The 15,356-nt window shown below is 39.9% G+C and overlaps 1 long non-coding RNA gene across 1 annotated transcript in view; it reads right to left on the bottom strand.

Moving 5' to 3' along the window:
• Positions 1–14,963, bottom strand: part of LOC132346574 (uncharacterized) — a 32,397-nt gene extending 17,434 nt beyond the window's left edge. Inside the window, exon 1 of the long non-coding RNA XR_009496424.1 lies at positions 14,883–14,963. This is a non-coding gene — a long non-coding RNA (uncharacterized lncRNA). The remainder of the gene's footprint in view (positions 1–14,882) is intronic.
• Positions 14,964–15,356: the final 393 nt, after the last annotated feature.

Consider the following 15,356-nt stretch of genomic DNA (forward strand, 5'->3'; position numbering starts at 1 on the left):
CCATATTCTTCTGTATGGTGAACAGAGGAGTGAAGAAATGACAATGGTAGTATACAGCAAGCAGCAAGGTTTATATTTGCAACTACCCATAATGGATGCCCTATGAACCAGAAAAGGGACTGAGAGTCTAAATAAATCACACTGTTCCCCCAAATTTGGGGACTTCCCAGGTGGCACTGGTGGTAAAGAACCTGCCTGCCAATGCAGGAGACTTTAAGAAACGTGGGTTCAATCCCTGAGTTGGGAAGATCCCCTGGAGGAGGGAGAGCATGGCAACCCACTCCAGTATTCTTGCCTGGAGAGTCCCGTGGACAGAGGAGCCTGGTGGGCCACAGTCCATGGGGTCACACAGAGTGGGACACCGCTAAAGCGATTTAGCACAGCACAGTACATCCCCGAAATTTGGCCTGTCATCTGGGGATTCTCACATACAGATGATAATTAAGCCACATAGTATTTTAACGGAAAGTTTTATTTCTACACCACAGAATTATACTCTGGAGAAATGGAGACCTTTAACTCAAATACTGGGGAATTTCAAATGTTATAGGTACAATATATACTTACATAGGGCCTTCCCTAGTGGCTCAGATGGTGAAGAATCCGCCTGCAGTGCAGGAGACCTGGTTCAATCCCTGGGTAAAGAAGATCCCCCGGAGAAGGGCATGGCTACCCACTCCGGTATTCTCGCTTGGAGAATCCCATAGAGCAGCCTGACGGGCTACAGCCCATGGGGTCACAGAATCTGACATGACTGAGCGATTAACACACATATTCACATATTTCTTCAGTGATTTCCAATTTTTTGTAACAATGGAATCCATTAAACCAATTTACATGGAATTTAATACATAGAGCAAGTGGAAAAGGGCAACCATTATGACTAAAAATGGGGTTCTGTGGAGCCCTGAACGCTTGGTCTCACTTTGCCTCCTGGATCTTGTCACCTGCAATTGTCCAATAATTTCAAATGCCTTGGGAATGCAGACTAGAAGCCATTCTTCTATCTATGGAGCAAAATTCTATTGCTACACTCCATGGCATAGAGAAAGACTTCAGGCCACTCTTCTCTATCCGCTGCAAAGTTATAATTAAGGAGATGAAGCATGGGCTGCCTTTGTTCACTCACAATGATTAATTTAATGATAATACCAATATCAAGTGTACATAAGAGAACATGCCATTAGAGAATGACAAAGATTTTTTTTAACTTTCTAAATACCCTTAAAGGAATAAAGAGCTTTCCTATTATTTTAATATCCTCATCATGTAGAGGATACTCTGTTGTGTTATTCACTTGGGTTTTGCTCTATTTCGCTACTCCTGGTTCAAGGAAGGTAGACAAGTCATTGAGTTCCTTTGTCTCAAGAAGGGTTTTGGTGCCAGATCCCCTGAAGACAACTTTTCTTCCAAGATTTCATTTTAAAGGGGGCATTATGTTGTGAGTTGAGGAAAAAGACAAACACTACCCTTTTAGCAGGTACAAGAAAAGCAGAAGTGCCAAAAGCAAAGGGGACAAGGAGATGGTCCAAGACTTTAAAGGCAATGGATTTCCCAAGAGATGGAGACCTTCCTCTATCTCCCCAATAGCACCTCTGAGGGGATGGCCAAAACCGAGAAGAGAATAGCTATGGTCCACGCAGAGAAGCTGGATGCAAGGCGCAGGGGCTCCCAGCCCTAGCAAGATTGCTACCCCACAGGTGCTGCAAGACATCCTGGCTACAAGTGAATACGGTGGCCTGGAAAGCAGTCATGGAACTGGTATGGACAAGAGACCAGAGAAGTCTTTCCTCAACGTTCTGTTTACTTTAGACTCTTTATTACATGATCCTTTTGAGGATGAAAGATTCAACTTCCCACCTCCCAGCCAGAATGGGGCTTGAAGTGGGCTCAATTTGACTTAAAGTAAAACAGACATCTCTTACAGTCAAGTTGAAAATGAAATCTGTATCTCTTTACACATAGAAAGGCTAAATGCTTTTAGAAAAATGCAATCTCAGAAGTGACACCAATATGTCACTTTTTATTACCCTGATTTCCTCTGGTAGTTCCCTTCCCTGCTCTCTTCCTAAGAAAATCACACTCTGCTAGCACAATCTTCTGACTGCACAAAGTGAATCACATTAGTCAAGGCTGCTTAATGATTAATACAGAACTAAGTTCTATTACTGGATGAAAAATGTTGTAGACAATGATTAAAAATGGGTGGTTATGAGTAGATAGAAAGAGAAAAAAGGTAAAGCAATTTTAAAAATGTGTTATCGAGACCAGACAGCACATCCTAACAGTGAAGTTAATATGGCAAATTTCATACTGAACTCATGCAGGAACTTTTACATTTACATACCATATTTTATCTTAATATGTTATATAATTTATCATATTAAACATATATTTTGTTTCATAACAAACCTTGATAGCTTTAATTTTTCCAAAATTGGGGATTTTTTTTTTTAAAGGAAGAATAAAACAACTAAGCAAAAGATGAGTTTCTACTCCAGTGACTGTCACCTGGGAGTCTCTACACTCCACATGCCAATACCCTCCTCAAGAAGCAACACACTGGAATTAGGGGAATATGATTTGTTAAAGCAGGTAACTATGTTTTATATTTATATAAAAATGCCTTTTTTAAAAGGTAATCTGAAAAGTAAAGCTCTTGACTGGAAACTGAAAAGCGAAGTCGCTCAGTCCTGTCCGACTCTGCAACCCCATGGACTATACTGGCCATTGATTTCTCCAGGCCAGAATACTGGAGTGGTAGCCTTTCTCTTCTCCAGGGGATCTTCCCAACCTGAGGATCAAACCCAGGTCTCCCGCATTGCGGGCAGATTCTTTACCAGCTAAGCTACCAGGGAAGATGTGAAAGATGGATCCTTTAGCAAATTGGGCACACAGAAGCAATAAGGGTGTGGTAGAAACGGGAGATTCTTCTACTAGGAAAGCTATTAGGCTTCTAAGCTTGAGAAAAAGCAATTCAAGTTTCATCAAAGACTGGGAATCTCTAGGTAAAGGGGAATTCCTTGCAGCCTGAAGAAGGCTCGTGCTTCAAAAGTAGGCACTTGTGGTAACAAAGAGCACTAAAAGGGGAAACTAAGCGATGGGTGTGGATATGGCAACAACCCTCAGTAGTTTGACTTTGCTGGAAGGTGGTCACCATTTTTACAATGAAACATTTTCAACTCTATCAAAGGGATCTTTCAGAAGCACATGTCTCTAAACTCATATAGACAACAAACAATCCATTTTTAAAAATTAGCTTGTATTTGGAAATATTTTTCATATAGTAGAGGACAAGATTTTCATGTCTGGAACTCATTTCAGAAACTGAAAATAGGCACCATGGTATGGTAGAGAGTATTCTGGTCTAGGAATCAGGAGACCTGCATTCTGGGCTCAGCCCACCCAGGGATTAACTGTATGCCTAGGTGCCCTCAATCACAAAATCAAGAAGTTGGACTGAACTGGGACTTCTCCCAGGATTCCCATTAAGACAGAGACCTCCCAGGAGGTGGAAGGAAAGCTACTGAAGGGGAATGAGGAAGCCGGACAGCTGAGAGCTCCAAGAAGAGCAGCCCTACTCTACTTTCTTTCCTATATTAGGATTCTCCAGAAGACATAGTTTGAGATTAATTCTGCCTCAAACAAAGAAACAACAAAGACACCAAATCTAGTACCTTGGGTCTTTTCTAAATCTTTATAAGTGCCAAACTCAAATGCATTGCCCATTCTCTTGATCACTCTTGTCATGTCAGTGTGGTAGGTGTACTTGACCTGCAGACATTTTCACTATTGTGACGAGTGAGTACTAGAAATAAATTTTTAATTTTCATAGGGGCCTCCATAAAGGTCCAAAGTAGTTAAAATATTTCTGAAATTAATGTTCTGTTGTCTTTTCTATTTTGGTGTTGCCAAAATAAAAAAAGATGCAAGAGGAAATACAAAAATATAATTAGTGGCTTAATGTAATCCCAAAGAAAGGCAATGACAAAGAATGCTCAAACTACCGCACAATTGTACACATCTCACATGCTAGTAAAGTAATGCTCAAAATTCTCCAAGCCAGGCTTCAGCAATACATGAACCGTGAACTTCCAGGTGTTCAAGCTGGTTTTAGAAAAGGCAGAGGAACCAGAGATCAAATTGCCAACATCCACTGGATCATTGAAAAAGCAAGAGAGTTCCAGAAAAACATCTATTTCTGCTTTATTGACTATGTCAAAGCCTTTGACTGTGTGGATCACAATACACTGTGGAAAATTTTGAAAAAGATGGGCATACCAGACCACCTGACCTGCCTCTTGAGAAACCTATATGCAGGTCAGGAAGCAACAGTTAGAACTGGACACGGACAACAGACTGGTTCCAAACAGGAAAAGTAGTACATAAAGGCTGTATATTGTCACCCTGATTATTTAACTTCTATGCAGAGTACATCATGAGAAACGCTGGGCTGGAAGAAGCACACGCTGGAATCAAGATTGCCGGGAGAAATATCAATAATCTCAGATATGCAGATGACACCACCCTTATGGCAGAAAGTGAAGAGGAACTCAAAAGCCTCTTGATGAAAGTGAAAGAGGAGAGTGAAAAAGTTGGCTTAAAGCTCAACATTCAGAAAACGAAGATCATGGCATCTGGTCCCATCGCTTCATGGAAAATAGATGGGGAAACAATGGAAACAGTGTCAGACTTTACTTTTTTGGGCTCCAAAATCACTTCAGATGGTGATTGCAGCCATGAAATTAAAAGATGCTTACTCCTTGGAAGGAAAGTTATGAGCAATCTAGATAGCATATTCAAAAGCAGAGACATTACTTTGCCAACAAAGGTTCGTCTAGTCAAGGCTATGGTTTTTCCAGTGGTCATGTATGGATGTGAGAGTTGGACTGTGAAGAAAGCTGAGTGCCGAAGAATTGATGCTTTTGAACTGTGGTGTTGGAGAAGACTCTTGAGAGTCCCTTGGACTGCAAAGAGATCCAACCAGTCCATTCTAAAGGAGATTAGTTCTGGTTGTTCGTTGGAAAGACTGATGCTGAGGCTGAAACTCCAGTACTTTGGCCACCTCATGTGAAGAGTTGACTCATTGGAAAAGACTCTGATGCTGGGAGGGGTTGGGGGCAGGAGGAGAAGGGGACGACAGAGGATGAGATGGCTGGATGGCATCACCGACTCGATGGACATGAGTTTGAGTGAACTCTGGGAGTTGGTGATGGACAGGGAGGCCTGGCGTGCAGCGATTCATGGGGTCGCAAAGAGTCGGACACGACTGAGGGACTGAACTGAACTGAACTGTACTGGACGAACTTTATAAGGATATCTTGGAGATGTCAAGCTAACACTTGGAATTATGTATAAAAGGTAATTTGCCTTTTCTTTGGTTTCTAATAAAACCAAAGTCTGATAAAAATTTAAAATTTTAGCATTAAAAAGTCTAGTTACTCTGTGATCTCACTAGCAGATTTTTCTATAAGGTAGGTTCTTGCCCCTTCTAGAGAGCAAGACTTACAACTTCTCCTCTGCTGAAAGGAGGATAAACATTCTTGGTTGAATGCCCAAGATACTTATTTCATCCTCAAACTACCTTTTTCTTTCATTAGTTTTATTTTCCATATTGCCACCATGAACTATGCAAGAATCAGTGAACACAAGTTTCTAATTGTGGCATCTTTTTGTTTTTCCTTCTAGTTTTTTTTTTTTTTTTTAATACTAGAGGACACATAGAGAAGGAAAAGATGCATGAAATTCATCGTATTGGAAATGGAGTATCTGTTTCAAAACTATTCTAAAGAGCAGGATCAGAGTCAGTCATTCGATCATTTGCATTAAGGCCGAATTTCCACTGAATTCAGTGCATATGAATCTGGATTAAGAAGAATCATGCCTGCAATATTTAGCCAGGAAATTGGTATAAAGTGGTAGATGGTATGTACAATTATTTCCAAGATACAACATCTACACCAATCAGAAAAAGATGACACAGAAATCCTTCTGCTCAGGTATTATTTTCCAGGGTAGCAAAAAAAGAATGCACCCCTCTCTCCCTTCTCTCATCCCAACCACTATTCCTTCTCCATTATTTAGGATAACAAAACTAAATCATAGCACACATAGGAGAGAAGGAACAGGTAGTAGCTAACTGGGTAGTCCCTTTACTTGAAGCAAGGAAGCCAAGGAAAGGTAACCTTACAAGGGCTCCTTTTATTATTATTCAGACTTTATACATGATTTTATATATCCTGTATCTATGATGTATCTCATCATTTTTTTTTAATTTAAAGTTTCTGAAAAATCTCTTAGCAAAACAATAAAATACTGGATTAGGGCAGATCAACCATTCTCAGGTTTTAGACCCAAGAGGGATTCACTCCATCTTCTGGCAAATGCCAGTGTATAACCAAACTCTTTTCATTCAAAGATGAATAAATGGGGAAAAAAGTCAGCCTTGAAATTCAAAAAAGCACTATAGCCAAGGTAAATGGAATAACAGTCTTTAGAGTCAGAGGAAGTACCTATCTCAGTGTTACTATAGGAAAAAATAAAATTTAAGGAAACATCTGCATATGTCCTCAACAGGATATAATGAATGTTGATCTTTGCAAGAGGAGCAGGGAGCCATTGGGGAGAATATGTTCAAATTAAAATAAAAGATATGGATTAAGGAAAATTAGTTGAATCTAAGGGCTTCCCTGATAACTCAGTTGGTAAAGACTCCACCTGCAATGCAGGAGACCCCGGTTCAATTCCTGGGTCAGGAATCTGACCGCTTGAGAAGGGATAGGCTGCCCACTCCAGTATTCTTGGGCTTCCTTTGTGGCTCAGCTGGTAAAGAATCCGCCTGCAATGCAGGAGACCTGGGTTCGATCCCTGGGTTGGGAAGATCCCTTGGAGAAGGGAAAGGCTACCCACTCCAGTACTCCAGCCTGAAGAATTCCAGGGACTGTATAGTCCATGGGGTCGCAAAGAGTTGGACACGACTGATCGAATATAAAAATTATATTCCAAAGAAAGGCAGCAACACACATATACTCACACACTAAGCCATGAACAGACTATAGGAAACCCAAAAAGGAACAGGAGAATTGTAATACATCCTGGAATTAGTAACTGGCGAAGTTCAATAGTGATATAGACCTGTGTCCGTCAAACCTGGCTGCTTGTCAGAATTACTTAGGACTTCTATGGGTTTTGTCCCTGAATCTGCATGTTTAAAAATGTACCCGGGTGATTTTGATAAGCTGGCAGTTTTAGGAACCGCTGGTCTAGAGAATAAATCTAGAAAGTTCATCAGGAAAAAGAGATGAAAATGTGAAAAATCAAATTATTAATATAGAAAAAAGAGAGCAGGTCAATGAGCCCATCAAAAAGTCAATGATAGAAATTCATGGGGAAAAAGCCAGAATAATTGAAACAAAAGGAAAAATCAGTTATGATAGAAGAAAACTTTCTTGGGTTATCATATATAACTATAAACTATACAGTATAAAGTTAAACTGTTAAGAACAACTTAGGTTTTAAGCAAAATTTACTGAAAAGAGGCCCCATACATAAAGCCTGGGTAAAAAATTATTAAGAAAAACCCTCTAGTATTCACTTCAGAAAGGACCTATTTGCTGCCCAGTACCTGTTCTGTGTCTCTAATCCATTCACTCTCCCACCCTCCTAGACAACCTGTCCATACACTCCTTACTCAGCCTTGGTTTTGATTTCTGTTTCCAGCAGAAGAGAACTTCCACAAGCTTCTACCACTTGACTTACCTACTTACCTACGCATTTACTTACCTACTCACGTTAGTGCCCAAGTACTTCTAGTTTCCTTCCTGTTACCACAGGTGAACTGTCTGGACACCTGGATGCCATAACCTCAAGGATGCTGTCCCTGCCCTTCTCACTTTCGCATCATCAGTTTTTGTTTCCCACTGAATGTATCTTTCCCAGCAGTTGACACACAGTGCTGTCATTTCTCCCTCTCTTGACTCTTGGAATTACAATCACATACCTCTTCCATTTACAGACAACCCCCCGGAAAATCAGTGTCTATACCTGCTGTAATCCAATCCTGCCATTCTTGAATCTGTTTCCACCAGGTTCCCCATCCTGTCAACCAACATTCCTCATGACTTCATTTCAGAGTTTCTAACCCCACTGGTCAGTTCTCTGTCTTCCTCTTTAACTATCAGCACTTGTTTTCACTTGGCTTCCTGGACATCACACACTGACTTGACTTTCCTTTTACCTCAGTATTCACACCCTTTCAGTCTTCTTTTGTGTGATTCTTCCTCATTTCTTCAATCTCTTAACTTTGGAGAATCTGAGAACTCAGGCCCTGGACATCTCCTCCTCTGAATCTGTACTTATCATTTTGGCAATATTACCCAGTCTCATAAATTCAAGTATTATGTACATGTTGAAAACTACAAAACTGACATGTCACACCCAGGCTTATTCTCGCAACTTAGGGTTCATCTAACCAAGAGCCTACTCGACAGTTCCGACTGGACTTCTATTAGGCATTTCAAATTTTGATGTCCCAAACTGAGTTCCAAATTTACTTCTCCCATCGACTTATTCCACCTTAGCCGATGGCTCCTCCTACAAACTCTACACCTTTGTAGATGGTGGTAACACTTTATTTTGAGATGCTTAAAGGTAAAAACTCAGGGCAAAAAAAAAAAAAATCATCAGCTTCTTTCTGTTGTTGTCTTCAAATGTCCATCATCTACCTAAAAATAATCCAGCGGGAGGAAGGACGGACCAGGAAGTGGATTGAGCTATAGGTAAAACAAGATTAAACATGAGTTGACAACCACTAAAATGGGTCATTGTTGTTCAGTCGCTAAGTCATGTCCAACTCTGCAATGCCGTGGGCTGCAGCACACCAAAATTGCCCGTCCTTCACCTTCGCCCAGAGTTCGCTCAAACTCATGTCCATTGAGTCAGTGATGCCATCCAACTATCTCATCCTCTGTCACTCCCTTCTCCGGCTTTCAATCTCTCCCAGCATCAGGGTCTTTTCCAATGAGTTGGCTCTTTACATCAGGTAGCCAAAATATTGGCGCTTCAGCTTCAGCATCAGTCCTTCCAATGAATATTCAGGACTGATTTCCTTTACGATTGACTGGTTTGATCTTCCTACTGCCCAAGGGTCTCTCAAGAGTCTTCAGCACCACAGTTCAAAAGCATCAATTCTTCAGTGCTCAGCCTTCTTTACGGTCCAGCTCTCACATCTCTACATGACTACTGGAAAAACCATAGCCTTAACTATACGGACCTTTGTCGGCAAAGTGATGTCTCTGCTTTTTAACGTGCTGTCTAGGTTTGTCATAGCTTTTCTTCCAAGGAGCAAGCATCTTTTCATTTTATGACTGCAGTCACCATCTGCAGTGATTTTGAAGCCCAGAAAAATAAAATCTGTCACTGTTTCCATTTTTTTCCCTATCCATTTGCCATGAAGTGATGGAACCAGATGCCATGATCTTCATTTTTTGAATGCTGAGATTTAAACCAGCTTTTCCCTCTCTCCTCTTTCACCTTCATCAAAAGGCTCTTTAGTTCCTCTTTAGTGAGTCATAGGAGATCCTCAGACCATTCCCTCTCCTTTTGTTTACATTTTACATAGTAAAAAGTTTAACAATTTAAGCTCAAATCCAAGTATCTCTAACTCTAAGGCAATACCCTTGATTTCAGTCACCATATTGTAGCCTCTTCCTTGAACTTCCTGCTTCACCTTTTCCCTTCTTCTGTCCAAACTCAACACAACACTGAGATATACTATTAAAATGGAAATCAGATCATGTCACTTCTCAGCTCGAAACTCTCTGACAGTAATCTACTTTACTCTCAGTAAAAACCAAAATCATTCCTGGGCCCTAAATAATCCAGCCTCGCCTTGTTCGGCTGACCTTACCTCGTGCTACTCTCTCCCATGTTTCCTTGCTCTAGCCATATGGAATTCTGTGCTGTTCCTTGAACGCCCAGGCACCCTCTGCCCCCAGGTCTTTCTACTTACTGTCTCCTCTGAACTGAATGTTCTTCTCCCAGACATCCACAGACATCACTTCCTTCTGCTCTCTGGGTAAATGTCACTTTATCAGTGAATCTTTCCCTTCCCTTCCCTAAACTGTCAAATACTCACTCCCCGAACTCCTTATCTAATGCTCTTCTTTACTATCTTCATAGTGCTTTTTACCATCTAACTAATTACTATTCCATATTTTATTAATACTTATTTTCTTTCACCACAGTGTAAGTTACATTAAGGCAGGAATTTGTGTAAGTTTGTACCCTACTTTATCTCCTTATCTGCAGCATCTGCAATAATGAATGGCCATAGTAAGCACTTAATAGTACTTGTTGAATTAAATATAAGAAAAGAAATATTCCTCCCAGGGCTTAAACTAAGATGACGATTTTAAGACTGCATATTCACGACGTGTGTGTGTGTGCTCAGTCATGTCCGACTCTTTGCAACCTCATGGATTTAGTATGCCTAGCTCCTCTGTCCATGGGACTTTCCAAACAAGAATACTGGGGTGGGTTGCCATTTCCTACACCAGGGGATCTTCCTGATCCAGGGATTAAACTCCTATGTCTCCTGCACTGGCAGGCAGATTCTTTATCACTCATGCCACCATATATTCATGATAATATATAAAAAATAGGTTAAATTCCTTTATTAAAAGTCCTCACATAAGCCAAACATATGCCAATTGTAATAGACACATAGAATAAAGTGACAAAACCTATGGACTTAATCTTCCCTTGTAAACAACCAGAACACTGGACAAACTGTTGTCAGACAGTGGACAAGAGGCAGCATACGACTGTGATCCTTGAGAAAAAGAGGAGCAAATGAAGTTAGTCCTAAAACTGCCACAATTTCTGCCTACAGGTGATTTCCAGACTGCAGGAGCAGAGAGGGAATTCAAACAGCACCTGGATGCCTTGCTAAAGAGCAGAGAGAGAGAATGGGGCTCAGGGAGGCTAGGTTACACGCAGCTAGCGGCTGCCACATTGGACAGCACAGCCCGAGACTGATGGGGGAAAATGGAAACAAATCCACTGAAACTGGACAGTGGTTGACTCCAGCTTGTAAGATTTTGATTTATATATATGTCCATCAAATTTTTCTAGAATAAGTATGCATTCCTTTTATAATCTGAAAACATCCATTTAAAAATGTATGCATTAAATTCCTAATACCTAATTTGGCCTGATAAGCAGTGATTTCACCAGAAAGTTTTTAGAATTAAACTCTAATGCTTTAAAAACTGAATTAGCACTTAATCTCTAAAAGTAGTGTTTAATCTCTGGGTAGAAATTTCTATGCCAACAGAGTTTAGCAACAGAAATCTCTTTTTAATTAAAGGAGTTCAGTTTTAAGTTTTCACGTTAAAGTGAAATCAGTAGCTTCTTTAATAATATTTTGTTTGTACTGTGATGGATCTCAATAGGATTATTTGTAAGAAATATAAGAAAAGATGTTCTATCTCAGAGACATCATGGATTTCTTTGACAATATAAAAATCAATTAAATGTTGAAACTTCCAGTCATTTGTCTAATTGTATATCATAACTAAAAGGCGAAGAATTTGTACTTAGGTTGTATAAACTTTAATAAATACTTTCATAATCATAGAAAATAAAATTAGTTTAATGGACCTAAATTGAGATGAATAAAATTAATACTTGATTTAATATTGGATGTTTTTAGAAAGTTGAGGGAATATACTATAAATTCTTCCAATCTATGACCTCCTTACATTCCCTTCTTCAAACCAATCTACTTCAATTTAGCAACAATAAGACCTCTTAATGGGCCCCATTCATGCCTACAATATGCTGTCTGAATAATACATTTGAGACATCAGCATTCTGGTGTTTAGGCTGTAGCTTAACTCTGATTTTTAAAAGAATGTTAATGTCCCATTCATTTTATTGTTTCGCCCATTGTTTGAAAAGAGAGTGGGAAAAAACCCATTAACTTTTCTGAAATGTCAGCAAACGTGGGTAACTAAATGATTAGAGCTGTCAATCCATGGCATATCACATGTCTTTAATTCAGTAATCTGTGTATACGTGAGCATTGTTGCCAGCCTGAGTTCAAACTCTTAACAGAAACAAGTCTAAGTTCTACACAGCATATCCCTCACTACTAAAAGTTTTGCTACATTAAAAAAATCTAACCATGCTAAAGACAAAGCTTGGGTGTATTAAATGGTATTTGTGTGACTAAATTTGAAAATAGCACTTTGAGATGTGACAAAAGACCATTTTAATGCAAATATTTTTTTTCCCCAAATCATAACCTGAACTGTTTTTGAAATGCTGATTGTCCCTGAGTAGCTCACAATTTCAATAGGAAACAAGATATTTACAAACACACATCTAGAGTGAAATTCTGAGGTAATTAGTAATGTTATAGTACTATAGTCTTTGTGGTGTAAATCCTAGAATTAAGGCCCGATGTTATGTGCTTCCTTGACATCTGATGAAATCAGGAGGGTCTCAAAATAGCCTATAAATCTTAAGTTCTCTTTGCTAGTCTGCTCCCAGGAAAAGGGTCATGTAGAAAAACAACCCTCCTTACAAGAGACCAGATGCACTTCTTGCTTATCCCTGAGTAACAAGTTTCAGTTCCCTGCCAGCCTGCAAAATTATTCAAACCAGCCAGTCTCATCCTCCAGTGGAAACCAGGGGTGATCTCATTCTTTTGACACTGAAGGCCTGCCTCCCACAGCCTCTGGTTGTCCACTCTGTTCCCATCGGTCCTGCATGGCGCAAAGTCCAGCGTATGTGGCTAATAAACTGCTGCCAGTCTCATGTGTCCTGTCCCGTGTCCAGGGTCGTGTGTTCAGCCGTCCCCATAACCCCAGGACAGCACTCTCTCCTTTGTCAACAACATGAATGGGAAGGGATTAGAACAGGCTATGTACCTCAGTGCTGTAAAAAGACCCAGTTTGAGAAAAAGATCCTTACAATGCTGTCTAAAAGGGTTCTGCGAAGTAGGCTGTACTGGATGGAGAATGGTGTTGACAATTTGGTTTTGCATGTGGCTTTGGTCTCATTTCTGCAATTCTCTGCTGAAGGAGCATGCAGCCAAGAAACCACAGCCAAAGAGCAAACAAAATACTGATTTTATTAACTGGACAAGGACCTAAAAGTGGATTACAAGTAAAAGCTGGATCACAGAAAATCATTTAGAGCAGGAAGCCAAAGTCAGCCCTCTTACTTCCAATGCCCTCTCCCTTGAATTCTGTGTCCTCTCCAGATAGCTGCATGGTCATGGATGACTGCTGCGTCAGGTCCATCCAGCTACAGGTAGAAGACGGAGGGTTGTGGTGGCCAGGCCAGCTAAGACCGACCATGTCTCGTTGGTCCAATTCCTGGAGACAGGAAGTACAAGAGAGGGCAGGGGCAGGTGCCACCCCGAGCACGGACCTTTAATCCAGTGAACACGCCCTCTAGTAAAACTGTCCCGGTCAAGGTCCTGTCCTGACAGTCTGCTGAGCAAGTTTGTTCTCCAGGGCAATGAAAGCAAGTGGAGCGTGGGGTGCCAGAAATGCAGCAACAGTTTCCTTCTAACCCACAGACAAAGGTGAAAATAAATTCCTTCTCCCCAAAGGAAGAGGAGTATAACCACATAAGTATAACTTCATCCACTAAACAGAGTAAAGCAGAAATGAAGATGGTTTGTGGTAAAAGAATACACTATTTAGACCAAAGGATCAAAACTGTGGGGCTGTGAGGCACATGGAGCCAGTGCTAAGACAAAGATTCATTCCTCCTGAGAGTGTGAAGTCCGAAGCTAAGAGACAGCTGAAATAACACCCAAGGAAAAATATATGGTCTGATTAAAACAAAAAACCTTTCTTGCTCAAGCAAACACAAAGGTCTCTCTGCAAAATAAACAAAAACACTAATTCAAAAAGATACATGCACCCCAATGTTCAAGCAGCATTATTTACAATAGCCAAAATATGTAAGCAATCCAAAGTGTCCATCAATAGATGGATAACATAGATGCTATACACACACACACACACACACACCCCTCAACCATTAGAGAATGAAATTTTGCCATCTGCAATAACATGGATGAACCCAGAGGGTATTATGCTTAGTGAAATAAGTCAGACAGAGAAAGACAAATACTGTATGTTATCACTTAAACGTGTAATCAGAAAAATAAACTAGTGAGTATAACAACAAAGAAAATCAGACGCATAGCTATAGAGAACAAACCAGTGATTAACAGTGAGGACAGGAAAGTGGGGAGGGGAAAGATAGTGGCAGGAGGTTAAGAGGTACAAACCACTATGTATAAAATAAGTAAGCTACAAGCGTATATTATACAACACAGGGAATATAACCAACATTTTATAAAAGCTATACATCAAATACAACCTTTAAAAATTGTGAATCACTATGTTGTACACCTAAAACTTATATAGTATTTTATATCAACTATACCTCCAAAAATATGAAGGTCTTGGATACTCCAAGAGTCCAGCCTCTGATACCCATAACTAAGAGGATTACAGAAGCAGGGAGAAACCAGTGACTGGAAGAGAAAGAGCAGGGACTACATAAAACTTATGGACTTTTTGGCTGCTCATTCAGGAGCATCTACTTAGAATCTGCCAGATGCCAAGCACTGTGCCTGGGGGTAGGGGGAAGATGAGACAGTTTCAACTCTGTAGGCATTTATATCCTGATGGTAATGCTAATAGATAACTAGTGTCTGAGCATCAACCACATGGCAGATAGTATATTACAGATGGTCTAATTTTAGTGTCACAAAAACACTATGAGGAAAGCAGGGAGGGCCATTATTACCACTTTACTATGAGGAAATTAAGGTTCAGAAAAATAAAACTTACTCAAAGTCATGTTGCTAAGAGATGGTTCAATTCCAGGACACAGTATGTAACCACTGTGCTATATTCCTTCAAATACTGAATGAGAGGAAAGAGAATATTAAAAATAGGAAGTAGAATTTCAGTCCCACTTGTATTCAGTTCAGGGGAAAAAAAAGTGTAATAGATCTACGTAAAAAAGTATAAAAAATTCTTAGAGAAGGTTAAAATAAAAAGTTTAAAGAGAGTCACCATAAGAAAAAAAAATCACAAGTCTCACATTACTATATATGAAGAGAAAATGACAGGAAGAAAATAAAGTTTGGGATATAACCCCATGAAGTATATCCAAGATAAAATTACATAGCTTCTATATATTTTATTTTATGTAACCTCAGCCACTCACTAGGGAAATAACATACTTAGAATCATTCTCTTTTCCCACAAGGGAGACTTTCTGTTCTCATCCAATCTAATTAACTCATATTCCAGTTAAAA

The sequence above is a fragment of the Bos taurus genome, chromosome 11, assembly GCF_002263795.3.
Source record: "Bos taurus isolate L1 Dominette 01449 registration number 42190680 breed Hereford chromosome 11, ARS-UCD2.0, whole genome shotgun sequence".
Classification (NCBI taxonomy): domain Eukaryota; kingdom Metazoa; phylum Chordata; class Mammalia; order Artiodactyla; family Bovidae; genus Bos; species Bos taurus.